We start from the raw sequence: 18,441 nt of genomic DNA, 5'->3' as shown, positions 1-18,441 counted from the left end.
ACATCCCCAAAAGAGAAAAACCAATGATTAATGTGTGAAATGATATCTGACAATCAATTCTAAGTTCTCCCATTCTGTTACTACACAGACCAGCTTTGTGTTGGGGACATCTGGGGACCAAAGGGACAGACTCTACCCACCCTTCGGATACATCAGTGCAGGGAGAAGTGGGAAGGCCATGCTGTCAGCTCTAGAGGATGCCATTCCCATCATAGTTGACATGAAAAGCAACCCTTGAAGTTATGCAATGCACCAACCAGGTATACCAGTAGCCTGAGAGCAACCTGGAAGATGTCTTCCAGAATGGACAAGTGATCAGAGAGGGGCTCAGGGAAAGAGTCCCGAGCAAGAGGCTATCAATTGTAAGGATAAGTGAGCGCCTCCCAGAAATCCTCAGAAACAGTTGTGAGAGGACCTGGACTTCTTGCAATCATATGAATGGCGTGCTCTACTCAGATGGAGGGAAAGGGGATCTCCAGAAAGACAAAGGGCTTAGGTTCCATCTGCTACATAGAAACAGCAGCAGCACTCAACACAAGGTGACCAAGGCCACCGGGGTGCACTGAGTGTGTTCACTGCATGATTCATGTGAAGAGAAAAGGTGCCCAAGCAGCCAGAGGAATGTGGGTTAGAATGGTGATATCTTAAAGGATTAGAGGAATGCTAGCTGAAGGCAACAAGGATGAGCTCTTTGAATGGAAAGACAAATCTTTAAATTGAGGCACTGACAATCCAAAATGGAAGGGCCCCTATTGTTATGCCAGGGAAAAATGCCAAATACTATATGGTTTTGACAGTTCCTAGGTTCTCAATAAATCTGTTCATATGTCCTGAAAGCCAGAGACCCAAGCCAGGGTCCGTGAGGGTTGGTCATCATCAGACGGAAGCTTGGTATAAAGAACTCAGATCCATGAGTTGAGACTTGTTCTCATACAGAGAACAGGTTGCTGAACATTTTTGTGTCAGTTTTCCCATGTCTACCATTTCACATGGTAGTTGAGAAATCAGGTGAGCCTCTGTTGTGAATGGCGGATGCCCACTGGGAAGAAACTGACTTGGCCATTAGGGGTGGACAAAGGAAGCAGGAAGCTCAGGGTACTAGCAGCTTTCAGACCCATGAGAAGGAGGTGAGAACACGCCCCATCATGACCTAAGGGAGCAAGAAAACTTCCATGAGCAACAAATAAAGCAAAATAGTGGGATCCTGGCTCTCCTGAGCCCTGTTTGCACCTGCCTCCTTCTTAACATAACCCTGTTTGGGGCCTTCCCCCAGAAAACTCTTAAAGGGCGAGCAGTTTCATCACACACTTTTATCACCTATCTAATAGCTAATGGCCTCAATGTGTACCCTAGTTAGAAGCAGAGGGTGCCTGGTGCCTACCTGAGAAAGCTAAGCAGCCCACAGTGCTTTGGGTGGCTGACTGTGTTGGCTGGTGTTACCAGAGGGGACCACGCATGAGAGAACGCCAGCTTCAGGGTGCCTTGGGTCATATCCAGTGAAGGGCAGAGGGTCCCCCACAGAAAGCAGGAAGGAAATGCTGGATTTCCAGGGACTGCAGAAGGACCCACCAGTAGAGTAGGAAATGTGTGCTCCTCAGTCAAAAGAACTATGGAGCAAAGTCCCTAGGATGACAATCTCCGAAATAAACTTCATTATTAACCTAGAAAGAAAAAGCTTTATGTAGCCACCACGCCAATGAATAAGAAACCAGCTTGAGTTGGACGAGTCCAAGTAAGACCATTCCTATTCCTTTCCCACTCTTCCCGCTCACCATTCTGAGCTTGGCAGGAGTCAGAAAATAGCTATCAAGCCAGGGAGGAAGGACAAGTGGAAAGCAGAAATACAGAGAAGAAGCCAAGCTTACCCCTGTTCCCCTGCCGGCTGGCAGCCTGAGGCAAGCCCCAAATGAAGAAAGGGAGAGAACTTGACATAAAATATTCAGTGTTTAAGATCTTAGAGTTGACAATATAATTTCTGTGTCTGAGCCCTGTGTGCAATTTAAGCAATCTGAGAACTTCGTATTACCTAAGAGGAATGAAAGTCAGATGCAAAAAGAAGCAGGGGTATGGTTTCCCCCAGTGAATAAATTTCAAAGGGACTATGGGAAACAAAAACGTTACAAAAAACAAAATTTTGGTTGAGTTACATTATCATTTGTCTTGGTCAAAAGACCAATTACATAAAATTTGGGAATGCCTGTACTCTCCCCCACAATTTTTATCTGCAAAATGGGAAAGGGGACAAAATATATTTAAGGGAATGATACTTTCTTTATTGACAAGATGTGGTTTGGGGAAAAGATTATAACTTAGTACAACGTGACAAGGCAAGGAGTGATCCAGAAGTGAACTTAGAAAGCCAAATATTTATTATAATCCTTTGCTGACACCACAGAATCAGAGATACATTCCTAACAATCCAGAATGCACTTACCAAAAGAAGACTGTGGCTCATTAGGATCACTGACTTATATGCAAGAAAGCAGTAAAAATGTAAAGTGAAAGAGAACCCTCTGTCAAGTCACACTAAAGAAAAAGCAAGAATTAATTGCTCAAGAACTAAAGAGCTTGGCAAAAATGTATACACAGTGAGAAAATTCTCTGATTAAATTAGGAAGAAATTTTCAAACATATTTAAAACTGGAGTGGGAAGGCCTCTCCCTCTTTCAAGGGGTAGAAAACAGCAGGACATGTTTTTCAAAACACTATAGAGAAAGCTCTCAAGGAAAGACTAAAGCCAGAGGCTTCAAAGAGGGAAGTCTGTACCCCCTGCTGCAATACACTTAGTGAAGTGAAGAACTAGAAGAGACTAAAATGGCAGAACTGGAGCTTGGATACCGAAAATCAAAGAGTCAGTGAAGGCTTGTGTAGACTGAGTGATGACATAAGGAGGATGGCTCACAAACCTAAAGACACCACCTACAGGGTTTTTAAATCAGCAAGATCCAAGAGAGGGTGGACAGGGAGCTGGTGGAGGGAAAATGTCACAGGTGGGGGTGCCACTCAAAGGGAACTGTAGGCTGGTTTTCAAAACAAGAAAATGTAACCTTTGAGGAGTACAGAGGACACAGATAAATGAGGCACACTCTTGCCATCAAGAAGCAGCTTCTAATCTGGATGGGGAGACCTATGTACAATTACCTTTAATAAAAAGCAAGACCCAATACTTAATACAGGAATACAAAATTAAAAAATGTGAATTGAATGAAAAAACCTTTGAAATCAACCTTAAAATGTATATGATTTAGGTTAGAGCAGAATTGGGGTAGGACCACTTGGGTGAAATGTTTTCTGGAGGTGGGGAGCAACACAAATGAGACAGAAAATTGCAAGAGAACCATGGGAGGTCTAATGTAGCTTGAGCCAATTCCAAACAAAAAAGAAAAAAATGTTTTTCAGCCAGTTAATAATTAACAGGTAGATGATAAGTTAAATAGAGAGATACCAGTATTAAATAGAAGCAGAATTCCAGATTTAGTGGACTAATTACTGAAATCTAACAGTGCATTGAAATCATCCTCCACAATCATAAAAAATACAAATTCCTGAAGCCCATCCAGGAATATTTTAATTCAATGATTTCAGGGTAAGTCCTAATGTAAATGGTTAATGAGCATGAATGTGTGCAAACCATGGAAGATTTTTTAGGAAAGCTGAGTAAACTTTTGACCATACTTCTGAGTGGATAAATGACAGAGGCAACAAAACAAGAACATCTTACTGTAGTAAATCAAATTATTGATCTCAATTCTTCCTAGCCTCTTATAATAGGACCTCACAGTGCCCAGGAGTGGGCAGAGGATATTTCTCCACTCCACTGATACTGGGCTTGGTCAAAGGAATGTGGATGGAATGACAGCATCGAGCTCTGCACCAAGATCTTCAGGAATTGTTTTGCTCTCTCTCTTAAGTACCTGCTATTGCTCAAGAGAAGAATACGGCAGTTGCTTCATTCAGGAACACCATGGAGACACACGAAACAGACCTAAATGCAACCTGGAGCCAAACCTAGCCAACCAGCAGCAGAAGTAGAAATGCCGCAGCAGACCTACAGGCCCATGAATAAGAAAATAAATGCTTATTGGCACAGGTCACAGTTTTGGAATAGTTGTTATACACCATTATTACAGCAATAGCTGACTAACACACTAATTAAATCTAAGGCTATTCCCATCCCAATTTATGCACAGTTACTCCATTAAAAATAGCTCCCCAAGTGTCCAATGGAATTCAAAAGGCAATATAAAGACCCTCCAATATCAGGCACATCAACAAACAAAAGGTGAAATTATCAAATCTACAGGAAGAAATTTAAATTCAAAAAGCCAATTCTTCATTTCTTGTAAGTTAAAGTCCTTAGTAATTCCCAAGGCCAAAGACTTTAAAGCCCAAACTTCTTTCTGCTTAATCTCTTCCAGAAGTGTCTCAATAACAGTAGCAATTCCTTCAGCAAATGCAGCCTGAGCTACCTTCCACGGGAATGGGATACGCCATTGGGACTTCTGAAGTTGAACTTACTCAGTCTCAAATTTTCATGAGTCTAAATTACATTCCAATAAATAAAACCCAAGTCAATTCCAGCCCCTAGCAAAGTTGCAAAAATGACATTCCTAAAACCAGTACTTGGATTGATCTAATCCCATGCTACTACTGACAAATACCAGAAGAGAGTCTCAGAAGCATCTCGGGAAGAGAGAAAGGCAGAGAGCACCCTTTGGTTTCAACCTCATCAGGATGCCAGGTAGTCTACTACAGTTGTTAGACTCCTATATTTGGTCCTATCTTCAAGTATGAGACACTTCTCAAGAGGATATTAATCCTAAGATGTTGATTATAACCCTATGGTCACCACACATGAGGAGATGGTATTATATTGAGGAATAATGTTTGAAATACTCTTTTTGTAAAATTTAAGAATGTGAAATAATGCCAGCCCCAGTCACCAGGTTTTCCATTAGAGATGCTTCACTATCTTAGTCAGATGACTTAAGTCCTCTTTGAGCCTGATGTCCCAAGCATCTTAGTGCTGAATTGAGAGTGAGCTCTGTCAAGTGAGTTAGCCTCAAGAACAGATGCTTTTAGTCCTATGCCAAAACACTTTGGAATTGTTTGATCCAGTGAAACCTGTCACTTCATCCCCATATTATGTTTATTCTAGAGAATCACCTTCCACAGATCCGTGAACTAAAGCCATTATAGATGGCTCCAAAAACCTGTGCCCCTAAGGGTTCAGTGAGTGCCATCCTTCTCTCCAAAAGCTGAGTCTTTGTTTTGCTTTTTAATGTCTAGGCCTTGAATAACCACTTCAATGGCATTCAAGGTTTCAAGCGGGAAGATTTTCAGATGTCACATCTTTTATTGCAGCAGTAGGATATGCCTCTGGTCTTCTACTCTCCTCATTTCCCTATTCCTTTAAGAAAACTCAACTTTTTTTTTTTAACAGCTTATCTTGCTTCTTAAGTTGCTCTTTCTTTCTCTAGTAAGTCAGGGGCAACCACTCTGTGCAAAGAGAAGTATCTTCCAAGGCTCAGGTACTACAGTCCTACTAGTTCTTTTAAACTGGTTTAGGGGGATTGGGACTCTTCTGCATTTATTTTTATTTTGTTTCACATGCATTTAAATTGTTAAGATATTTAAATCATTTGGGGTACAATATAATGTATAATTCATAAACAAACAACTAACCAGAGAGTCCAGATGAAGGAAAATATTTTGAAAAGGCAACAGGAAGTCAATGAAAACTTAAGAATTTTGAGACATTGATATGCTGTATGTGTGGAAGTGTTTTTGGCTTTGAGGGTTAGAACATAATATTTAACAACTGTATGTATTATTAAAATATTCAAGAATCAAATATGATAATATATGTAACAGTGCTTTGGAAAGTACAAAATATTATGTCAAAATAAGGAACTGTTATTAGTAGTCATCACCATTGTATAAGATGCCACTAATGATTGTGTTTAAGCAAAGATGCAGGCAGAACCATAGACATCATGGAAACCTTCTGGATGACAGAGGCTGACCTTCTGTTCAAAGCTGGTGAGTACATTAGAGTTTATTTTAATGTCTAAATCTTCAGCAAACACACTCCTAAGGCAGTGTCAATGATAACACAAGGTTTTCCCACCCAGAAAGAGAAATGTCACCTGATGCCTGCCTCTGGCCTAAATTTAGTCAACAAAGAGCTGCCTCCTGGGTCTAGGATAGAGAAGAATGATGGTAGAGATCAGGCTGTCAGAGCTCAGGGCCAAGTTAGACTCACCAGCTGCATCCACACAAGGACCCTCCTAGTTGCTGCCAAGAATAAGTCAGACTATCTGTCTCTGGGCTTCCAGGACACAGGGGTGGGGGCGGAAGTGGACATGATAGAGGTGAGATTCATCATCCTCCTCTTGGGCACAATGAGATTTGGATTTGGGTCACCTTCACTAATCTGCACAGCCAAACTGCAGCGTGAACCCTGACAAATAGAGCACAGACACTGTTAGAGCAAACCCTCAGGGTGCTTGCTCTCCTGTCCCTGCTTCCTTTGGCAGATGAAGTAACTACCTGCCAGGGGATGAGGCATCCAGAATGAACAGCAGCAGGCCTTGGGGTGTTAGAGATGATCCAGAACAACCCACGGAGGTAGGGTCAGGTAGAAAGGCATGGTTAGCCTCCAGCCACCTTGGTGGGAGGCAAGCACAAAGTGTGTCACAAAGTGACACTAAGGCTGCCTGGAGTCAGCAAATCCATCAGTCAGAACTGATATCCAGAGATCAGCTGCTCTGGTATTGATAACCTTGTTTCTCCATGGGACTGGGAAAACATGGCTGAGCTGTGTCCAGACCCCACCTCACCTAAGCTGCCTAGCTGGATAGCTCATGTTCCCCATCAAGGAACAATGCAGAACAATAGGCAACCTCCTTGGGATCAGCGTCAAGACTCCTTTATGATACAGCTCTCTCCGCTTTCCTTTCCCAGGACTACATACCTGCATCCAGAGCCCAACCATGTGGCAAATACTGGTTAAACTTCATAGAATTCTGTCCTAAGAGTAAATACACAGAAGCTCTCAAATGCATCTGAGAAGCTGAGGAAAAGGGGTTTTTCTAGTATTCACTTCAAAATGATGCAGGGGCTTTTTTCACGATTTTATCTTGTGCTACAAGACATGATCAATGAAGACAAAATGGGTTTTTCTACAATCAAAAAGCAGCATAACAGAGTAAATCAGAAAATCATTATTCCAGTTCTGGCTGCAATGTTTAAAAAGTGAGTAACCTTAGTCAAATGCATTAACTGTCTAAGCCTTTAGGAAATAAGGATAGTAACATTTACCCTACCCATTTCTGCAACAGTCCACCAAAAAAAAAATTGAAATTTTCTTAAAGTGGAAAATTCTATGGACAAGAAGTTTTTTTAAAATTTGAAACACATATAAATATTAATATTAGTAGGATTATATGCCTTCTTACACTGCACCAAATTAGAACAAATCACAGGAGCATAAAATGTGAGAATAATACTAGACAAGACCCTCCCTCATAACTCATAGCTCTGAAGGCAATTCCTATCACTACGTAACAGAATAAATACTCACAGACCATTGATATTTATTGTGAAAGGGAGCTGACAAATTCTTTAGTAAAAATAGTGCAATGTAGTGGTGAAGAGTATGAATTTTGGAGCCTGGGTTCAAATCTTGTCTCTGCTATTTACCACCCTAAGCAAATTACTTACTCTTGCTAAATCTCAGCTCCCTGTGTCTGAAATTACAATGATGATTGGACCTAACTCACGGGGTTATTTTGGAGATGGACCAAGAAAATCGTATAAAATACTTAGAATGCTGTGCTAAGCACTTAATAAATGCTCAGCAAATAACAGCTATCATTGCTTTATGGAGGCAAATTATGACATGCAGAAAAACTTGTAAAACCTAAGGTTTGTGCAAACAAGAACTTGAACCCAGAAGAACTAATTCTTTTCTCAGAAGGCTACACAGAACTCCACAGTTTCTCTTCAATTTGGGAAACCTAGAACAATTTTGGCTGGGTTCCTGGTTATCCTCACCTATCATTGAGAGTGTTCATATCTTCCATGTTCAGTTATATTATGTTTCAGTTAATATTCAGTAATGAAAAATCTTAATTAAATTACAGAGAAAATGAAGACCAAGGCTGATTGACAAGAGATGATCACCTCATGCTAGCATTATGTACTTTCTTTGCCATCAAAGAGGCCATTTTCTGATGCCAATTTTATACTAATTATAAACAGTATTGAAATGCCAATGAATACCTTATATTGAATTTGATCTGTTGCATAGGTGTCTCCATATATTAACTACTGGGTTTTCTTATGCAAGTCTTGGCATGGTCCCTGTCAGATCAGCTACAATGGCTGAAGAAACATTCATATAAGGGTACATAATATCTCCAGAGATATCAGCCTCCTGACACAAATAGAAGGTCTTTCTTTCAGCCAGCATTGTTTATGAAGTAAGCAGGGAGAGAGGCCTTTCCTCTGATGAGGCTAAAGCTAGACCAAAAAGTTGAATGAGGAGTTGTCTTGTATCTAATCCCCAAGAAGCCTGGCTTCTTTGCTTCTCTATCTGCCAAAAAATAACCTTTCTGATTGATAGAGATTTCTCCCTTCCCATTATTCTCCAACAACTTTTTAAGTTCAAAGCCAGCACTCTTTCACTAGATTTTAAAGCATCAATATACTGGGAATTCAGTAGTTCTGACTAGGCTGCTGACCAAGGGTTCCAATGTATTACTATAACGTCATTTCACTTATAATATGGATACCTAAAGAAGGGCATACTTATATTAAAATCTGTCTTTTCTACCACAGAGATGTTTCTCTCTGATAAACCACTACACTTCATGTTGACATAAGGTATTTGGCAACACAAGTGTTTCCTAGTATACCCATTCTATTGTTATTTCACTCTGTTATTTAATTCTTTTGTAAAAGATTTGTGCTAGTCTCACTGCACCAACTAGATTTCAGATTCCTTGAAATCAAATTGTGTAATGTTGTTACCTGCATTGAGAACTTGGTAATAGTGGTCAGCCAAATCACCTAGTCTTTATTTGCCTTCATCAGTCACTCCTCTAAAATTTCACAGACATACACACACACATGAACAACAACAAAAAACACACTTATAATTGCCTACACAAAGTCTTTGCCCCCGTGAGTTTCCTATACTGTAGAAGAGAATGGCATGAATAAGAATTAGAGTCATAAATAGGTTTCTATTATTGGGATCAAGACCTAGTAGCTATACTACCTGAAAGTCTCAGAAGGGTAACAGTGAATGGTTAGCTCAAAAAAGTTGGGAAATTAAGTTAACCACATAATACTCATTTCACAGAAAGAAATATGTAATGCCCAAACCTACTGCAAGAATGAAGTTGCATAGAAGTTTTCTCTTTTTCCAGTCTTCTCCCAACTCTAACCCTCCCCACCACCTAGACAGACTTCATAACAAAACAACAAAGAGTGGTGTCCTACATTTGCACTACCCACAAGTCTCATTTCATCATGAAGTATCCCAAAATCATCCTTGACCAGACTCCTCATCAACCAACATGCTTCTAAGGAGTCAGGTTGCCTAAATGTCATATTATCAGCAGTATCATGGAAACACCTAAGAAAAGATGCAGAAAATGGCATAGTTCTTATAAAACTATTACTTAGGATATTGGAAAAAAGGAAAAGAAAGATATTATGCAAATACTTGATCCCTCACACTTATTCTCTCTTGACAATAATAATGTTGGATCCCTCCATGAGGATTCGGCTTGAACAGGATATCTTCCCACAGTTAATACTAGACCTCTGGGGCATCGAGCCTATAGTGTTATGAATCATGTCTCATCTCAGCTCCTTTGGTAGTCACCACCCGGAACACTGCACTGAGGAGTCCCATAAAAAGATTAGATTGTGTAGCAGAGCACTATGATAGATATGCAATGTCTGCCATGGACAAGAAGATGCAGTATCGTCATGGATACCAGCAGTTTGTTAGCCCTAAACAGATGTTCCAAACTAGGACTATCAACAAAGTGCCATGGGAAGTCTGAGAGGGGCGCTAAAAACTATTCCCAGAGGTGATCATCTTTGAACTAGGCCTTAAAAAGCAACAGGATTTCAGTGTGTGAGTAAGAGGGCAATCTGAGCAGGTGGAACACAACAGCATGAGTAAAGGCACAGAAACAGAGAAGGCAGGGGTTTTTGCACCTTTAAGAAACAGCGTTGTCTGTTGCAGGTAATGAGTTCAAAAGATGCTGATTCAAGGACCAGGCCAGTGACATCCAATAGAAATATGATGTGAGCCACATGTGCTATTTAAGTTTTTCTAGTTGCTACATTTTTAAAAAGTAAAACTTTTCAAATTAATTTCTTTTCTTTTCAAAATGTTCCATGTGGACAAATCATTAGAGAAACTACAGCAAACTCCAAAAGGCTTTAGATGAATAAAAGTGATGTGGCAGCTGAATTATGCCAGCTTGCATGGGCAGATACAAGGGGAACCATAAACTATGTGATAACAACAGCATCATAAAATGAAAAGAAATAAAAGGATATCCCCAGTGCTCTGATTCTGATTGGACTTGCTGATAACAGGAGAGAAGATATAAAGGAAAGGAGAGGATATCGATGCTATAAGCTTGCTCATAAGGAACATCAACAATTGCCTGCTTGGCCCCTTCTTATATGCAGAAATAAGGGATGCATTTTTTCTGGGAGAATCTGAGTTATTCCTTGCAAGATAATAACATTGAGGGGATTTTATAGTTGTTTAGCAGGATTAAATTAAATTAATTAAATGTAGGGTTCACCTTTCATTTAAAGTAAATCTCTTTACACTATGATGAGACCTTTACAATGAGAATGATTACTAGTCCCTTTTCCCCAAAGTTTCTCCCTGCTACCATCTCTTGTATAAAAAAGTGTACCAGATTGGAAAACCCATGAGGAAGTCAACTGAAGTTTAGTTTAGAAATTATCAGGACATTAAAATGCTACAAATAGGCAGTATGACACTGGAAAGAGCAAATTTCAGTTAGTCCAAACTGAGTCTGAATCCTGATTCAGCCAGTTAGTTGTAAAAACCTGGGCAGTTTACTGAGCCCCACTTAGTCCCAGGCTCATGATCGCTAAAGTGTGTGACAATGCCTGACTTTTGGAGTTTTAACGAGGATTAAACAAGTTAATATATGTAAAGCCACTATACAGGATAACACCAAAGTTTCTCAATAATGAATAGTTCGTTCTTACAATCAGTGAATATTTATTAAGCACCTACTATATGCAGAGCAATGTTCTGGATGCTGCTGAAACAACTGTGAAAAAAGCCACAATATTGTGGCTTTAGAATATCAACAATAATAATTTCCTTTAATATAAACTCTCAATATGTCAGAAAGATAAAGTGACAGTTATTGCATGCCTAACCTAAATTGACATAGCACCTCTGAAGCCACATGTTTTCCACAGACGTTATCCAGTCCTGCTTCCTTATTTTACCTGATTAAACTTAGCTCCAGGAAATAAAATTGAACTGAAGTCTGGGGATATGAAGGTGAGTAAAACCAAGTGCTGTCCTCAACTAGCTGACAATTTAGCAGAGGACAGAGACACATAAAAAGACACCAGCAGGGGCGGAAGATAGCGGCGTGAGTAGAGCAGCGGAAATCTCCTCCCAAAACCACATATATCTATGAAAATATAACAAAGACAACCCTTCCTAGAATAAAGACCAGAGGACACAGGACAATATCCAGACCACATCCGCACCTGAGAGAACCCAGCACCTCGTGAAGGGGGTAAGATACAAGCCCCGGCCCAGCGGGAGCTGAGCGCCCATCCCCGCAACTCCTGGTGGGAGAAGAATAGGCAGAGCGGGAGGGAGACGGAGAACAGGACTGCCAAACACCCAGCCCCAGCCATCCGGGCCAGAGTGCAGGGCCTTGGATACTAGGAAAACAGGGCAGCAAGAACAGTGAGCGGGCACCGGAGGCCGGGTGTCAGAGGACATAAGAAAAGCGAGTGACCATTTTTTCTTTTTTTTGCTCTTTTGCTTTGGCGAGTGCTTTTTGGAAGTCTTAAAGGGATAGGGACCCAAATACTAGGGAAACAGGGCAGCAAGACCAGTGAGCAGATGCCTGAGGCTGGCGCCAGAGAATAAAGAAAAACAAACGGCCACCTTTTTTTTTTTTTAATTAAAAAAAATTTTTTTTTTTTTTTGTGGTCGTTGTTTTGTTTTGGCGGGTGCTTTTTGGAAGTGTTAAAGGGGCAGGGCGGGACACTTAATCCAGAGGTAGGGAATCCAGGGATCTCTGGGCACCCTAACCCCTGGGCTGCAGGGAGCAGGGAGGCCCCTTACGGAGATAAATAGCCTCCCAGCCGCTCTCCCTCCAACGCGACTCCACTACTTTGGAGCAGAGGCCCGAACCAGGCCACGCCCACAGCAACAGCGGAGATAAACTCCATAGCAGCCTGGCAGGAAGCAGAAACCCTGTCTGCGCGCAGCTGCCCAGCACAAGCCACTACAGGTCGCTGTTCTCCCAGGAGAGGAGGGCCACAAACCAACAAGAAGGGAAGTTCTTCCAGCCATCACTCGTCCCAGCTCTGCAAACTATTCCTATCAGCATGAAAAGGCAAAGCTACAGGCAGACAAAGATCACAGAGACAACACCAGAGAAGGAGACAGACCTAACCAGTCTTCCTGAAAAAGAATTCAAAATAAGAATCATAAACATGCTGACAGAGATGCAGAGAAATACGCAAGAGAAATGGGATGAAACCCGGAGGGAGATCACAGATGCCAGAAAGGAGATCGCAGAAATGAAACAAACTCTGGAAGGGTTTATAAGCAGAATGGATAGGATGCAAGAGGCCATTGATGGAATTGAAACCAGAGAACACGAACGCATAGAAGCTGACATAGAGAGAGATAAAAGGATCTCCAGGAATGAAACAATGTTAAGAGAACTGTGTGACCAATCCAAAAGGAACAATATCTGTATTATAGGGGTTCCAGAAGAAGAAGAGAGAGGAAAAGAGATGAAAAGTATCTTAGAAGAAATAATTGCTGAAAACTTCCCCAAACTGGGGGAGGAAATAATCGAACAGACCACGGAAATACACAGAACCCCCAACAGAAAGGATCCTAGGAGGACAACACCAAGACACATAATAATTAAAATGGCAAAGATCAAGGACAAGGAAAGAGTTTTAAAGGCAGCTAGAGAGAAAAAGGTCACCTATAAAGGGAAACCCATCAGGCTAACATCAGACTTCTCGACAGAAACCCTACAGGCCAGAAGAGAATGGCATGATATATTAAATGCAATGAAACAGAAGGGCCTTGAACCAAGGATACTGTATCCAGCATGACTATCATTCAAATATGATGGTGGGATTAAACAATTCCCAGACAAACAAAAGCTGAGGGAATTTGCTTCCCACAAACCACCTCTATAGGACATCTTACAGGGACTGCTCTAGATGGGAGCACTCCTAGAAAAAGCACAGTACAAAACACCCAACATATGAAGAATCAAGGAGGAGGAAAAAGAAGGGAGAGAAGAAAAGAATCTCTAGACAGTGTATATAACAGCTCAATAAGCGAGCTAAGTTATGCAGTAAGATACTAAAGAGGCTAACCTTGAACCTTTGGTAACCATGAATTTAAAGCCTGCAATGGCAATAAGTACTTATCTTTCAATAGTCACCCTAAATGTTAATGGACTGAATGCACCAATCAAAAGACACAGAGTAATAGAATGGATAAAAAAGCAAGACCCATCTATATGCTGCTTACAAGAAACTCACCTCAAACCCAAAGACAGGTACAGACTAAAAGTCAAGGGATGGAAAAACATATTTCAGGCAAACAACAGCGAGAAGAAAGCAGGGGTTGCAGTACTAATATCTGACAAAGTAGACTTTAAAGCAAAAAAAGTAAAAAGAGATAAAGAAGGACACTACATAATGATAAAGGGCTCAGTCAAACAAGAGGATATAACCATTCTAAATATATATGCACCCAACACAGGAGCACCAGCATATGTGAAACAAATACTAACAGAACTAAAGGGGGAAATAGACTGCAATGCATTCATTCTAGGAGACTTCAACACACCACTCACCCCAAAGGATAGATCCACTGGGCAGAAAAGAAGTAAGGACACGGAAGCACTGAACAACACAGTAGAGCAGATGGACCTAATAGGCATCTATAGAACTCTATATCCAAAAGCAACAGGATATACATTCTTCTCAAGTGCACATGGAACATTCTCCAGAATAGACCAAATACTAGGACACAAAAAGAGTCTCAGAAAATTCCAAAAGATTGAAATCCTACCAACCAACTTTTCAGACCACAAAGGCATAAAACTAGAAATAAACTGTACAAAGAAAGCAAAGAGGCTCACAAACACATGGAGGCTTAACAACATGCTCCTAAATAATCAATGGATCAATGACCAAATCAAAATGGAGATCCAGCAATATATGGAAACAAATGACAACAACAACACTAAGCCCCAACTTCTGTGGGACACAGCAAAAGCAGTCTTAAGAGGAAAGTATATAGCAATCCAAGCATATTTAAAAAAGGAAGAACAATCCCAAATGAATGGTCTAATGTCACAATTATCGAAACTGGAAAAAGAAGAACAAATGAGGCCTAAGGTCAGCAGTAGGAGGGACATAATAAAGATCAGAGAAGAAATAAATAAAATTGAGAAGAATAAAACAATAGCAAAAATCAATGAAACCAAGAGCTGGTTCTTCGAGAAAATAAACAAAATAGATGAGCCTCTAGCCAGACTTATTAAGAAGAAAAGAGAGTCAACACAAATCAACAGTATCAGAAACGAGAAAGGAAAAATCAAGACGGACCCCAAAGAAATACAAAGAATAATTAGAGAATACTATGAAAACCTATATGCTAACAAGCTGGGAAACCTAGGAGAAATGGACAACTTCCTAGAAAAATACAACCTTCCACGATTGACCCAGAAAGAAACAGAAAATCTAAACAGACCAATTACCAGCAACGAAATTGAAGTGGTAATCAAAAAACAACCAAAGAACAAAACCCCCGGGCCAGATGGATTTACCTCGGAATTTTATCAGACATACAGGGAAGACATAATACCCATTCTCCTTAGAGTTTTCCAAAAAATAGAGGAGGAGGGGATACTCCCAAACTCATTCTATGAAGCTAACATCACCCTAATACCAAAACCAGGCAAAGACCCCACCAAAAAAGAAAACTACAGACCAATATCCCTGATGAACGTAGATGCAAAAATACTCAACAAAATATTAGCAAACCGAATTCAAAAATGTATCAAAAGGATCATACACCATGACCAAGTGGGATTCATCCCAGGGATGCAAGGATGGTACAACATTCGAAAGTCCATCAACATCATCCACCACATCAACAAAAAGAAAGATAAAAACCACATGATCATCTCCATAGATGCTGAAAAAGCATTTGACAAAGTTCAACATCCATTCATGATAAAAACTCTCAGCAAAATGGGAATAGAGGGCAAGTACCTCAACATAATAAAGGCCATCTATGATAAACACACAGCCAACATTATATTGAACAGTGAGAAACTGAAAGCATTTCCTCTGAGATTGGGAACTAGACAGGGATGCCCACTCTCTCCACTGTTATTTAACATAGTACTAGAGATCCTAGCCATGGCAATCAGACAAAACAAAGAAGTACAAGGAATCCAGATTGGTAAAGAAGAAGTTAAACTGTCACTATTTGCAGATGACATGATACTGTACATAAAAAACCCTAGAGACTCCACCCCAAAACTACTAGAACTGATATCGGAATACAGCAAAGTTGCAGGATACAAAATCAACACACAGAAATCTGTGGCTTTCCTATACACTAACAATGAACCCACAGAAAGAGAAATCAGGAAAACAACTCCATTCACAACTGCATCAAAAAAAATAAAATACCTAGGAATAAACCAAACCAAGGAAGTGAAAGACTTATACTCTGAAAACTACAAATCACTCTTAAGAGAAATTAAAGGGGACACTAACAGATGGAAACGCATCCCATGCTCGTGGCTAGGAAGAATTAATATCGTCAAAATGGCCATCCTGCCCAAAGCAAAATACAGATTTGATGCAATCCCTATGAAACTATCAGCAACATTCTTCAATGAACTGGAACAAATAATTCAAAAATTCATATGGAAACACCAAAGACCCCGAATAACCAATGCAATCCTGAGAAAGAAGAATAAAGTAGGGGGGATCTCACTCCCCAACTTCAAGCTCTACTATAAAGCCATAGTAATCAAGACAATTTGGTACTGGCACAAGAGCAGAGCCACAGACCAATGGAACAGACTAGAGAATCCAGACATTAACCCAGACATATATGGTCAATTAATATTTGATAAAGGAGCCATGGACATACAATGGCGAAATGACAGTCTCTTCAACAGGTGGTGCTGGCAAAACTGGACAGCTACATGTAGGAGAATGAAACTGGACCATTGTCTAACCCCATATACAAAAGTAAATTCAAAATGGATCAAAGACCTGAATGTAAGTCATGAAACCATTAAACTCTTGGAAGAAAACATAGGCAAAAACCTCTTAGACATAAACATGAGTGACCTCTTCTTGAACATATCTCCCTGGGCAAGGAAAACAACAGCAAAAATGAATAAGTGGGACTATATTAAGCTGAAAACCTTCTGTACAGCAAAAGACACCATCAATAGAACAAAAAGGAACCCTACAGTATGGGAGAATATATTTGAAAATGACACATCTGATAAAGGTTTGACTTCCAGAATATATAAAGAGCTCACACGCCTCAACAAACAAAAAACAAATAACCCAATTAAAAAATGGGCAGAGGAACTGAACAGACAGTTCTCCAAAAAAAAAAATACAGATGGCCAACAGACACATGAAAAGATGCTCCACATCGCTAATTATCAGAGAAATGCAAATTAAAACTACAATGAGGTATCACCTCACACCAGTAAGGATTGCTGCCATCCAAAAGACAAACAACAACAAATGTTGGCGAGGCTGTGGAGAAAGGGGAACCCTCCTACACTGCTGGTGGGAATGTAAACTTGTTCAACCATTGTGGAAAGCAGTATGGAGGTACATCAAAATGCTCAAAACAGACCTACCATTTGACCCAGGAATTGCACTCCTAGGAATTTACCCTAAGAATGCAGCAATCAAGTATGAGAAAGATCAGTGCACCCCTATGTTTATCGCAGCACTATTTACAATAGCTAAGAATTGGAAGCAACCTAAATGTCCATCGATAGATGAATGGATAAAGAAGATGTGGTACATATACACAATGGAATACTACTCAGCCATAAGAAAAGGGCAAATCCAATCATTTGCAGCAACATGGATGGAGCTGGAGGGTATTATGCTCAGTGAAACAAGCCAAGCGGAGAAAGAGAAATACCAAATGATTTCACTCATCTGTGGAATATAAGAACAAAGGAAAAACTGAAGGAACAAAACAGCAACAGAATCACAGAACTCAAGAATGGACTAACAGGTACCAAAGGGAAAGGGACTGGGGAGGATGGGTGGGTAGGGAGGGATAAGGGGGGGGAGAAAAAGAGGGGTATTAAGATTAGCATCCATAGCGGGATGGGAGAAAGGGGAGGGCTGTACAACACAGAGAAGACAAGTAGTGATTCTACAACAGTTTGCTACGCTGATGGACAGTGACTGTAAAGGAGTATATAGGGGGGACCTGGTATAGGGGAGAGCCTAGTAAACAAAGTATTCGTCATGTAAGTGTAGATTAGTGATACCAAAAAAAAAAAGGGGGGGGGAAGTTCCTGTGTGGTAACCTCCAATGAGTTCTACACAAGAGTATAAAGGGCGTATAAAAGTGTACGCAAAGGGTCTGTTTGTGTTTATACAGAGGATCAAAGCCTAATTGGGCTATCCCGAAAATGAACTAAGATACGATATGAAAAAGAACTTCCAACATCAGCACTCTCGGGAAGACTCATGCCAGAAGATGATCATCAAAAAACCCCAACAAAGATCCACGCACTGCTACAGGTGTAGATGCACTCATCCCACCAGTTCCTGGACTTGCCATGGGAATGAGGAAGGAGATATCTAAGCTGGCCTGTGCATACAGTAAAACAACAAATTTGACTGGATCTATACTGTTGGAACTCAATCAAGAATTAGGAGAAGTGCAAATTGTAGCGCTCCAAAATCTTACAACTACAGACTATTTATGTTAAAAGAACATAAGGGATGTGAACAGTCCCCAGGAATGGGTTGTTTTAATTTGTCTGATTTCTCTCAGACTGTTCAAGTTCAGTTGGACAATATCCACCATATCATAGATAAGTTTTCACAAATGCCTAAGGTGCC

Source organism: Manis pentadactyla, chromosome 9, assembly GCF_030020395.1.
Source record: "Manis pentadactyla isolate mManPen7 chromosome 9, mManPen7.hap1, whole genome shotgun sequence".
NCBI lineage: Eukaryota > Metazoa > Chordata > Mammalia > Pholidota > Manidae > Manis > Manis pentadactyla.
This window is presented reverse-complemented; position numbering follows the sequence as displayed.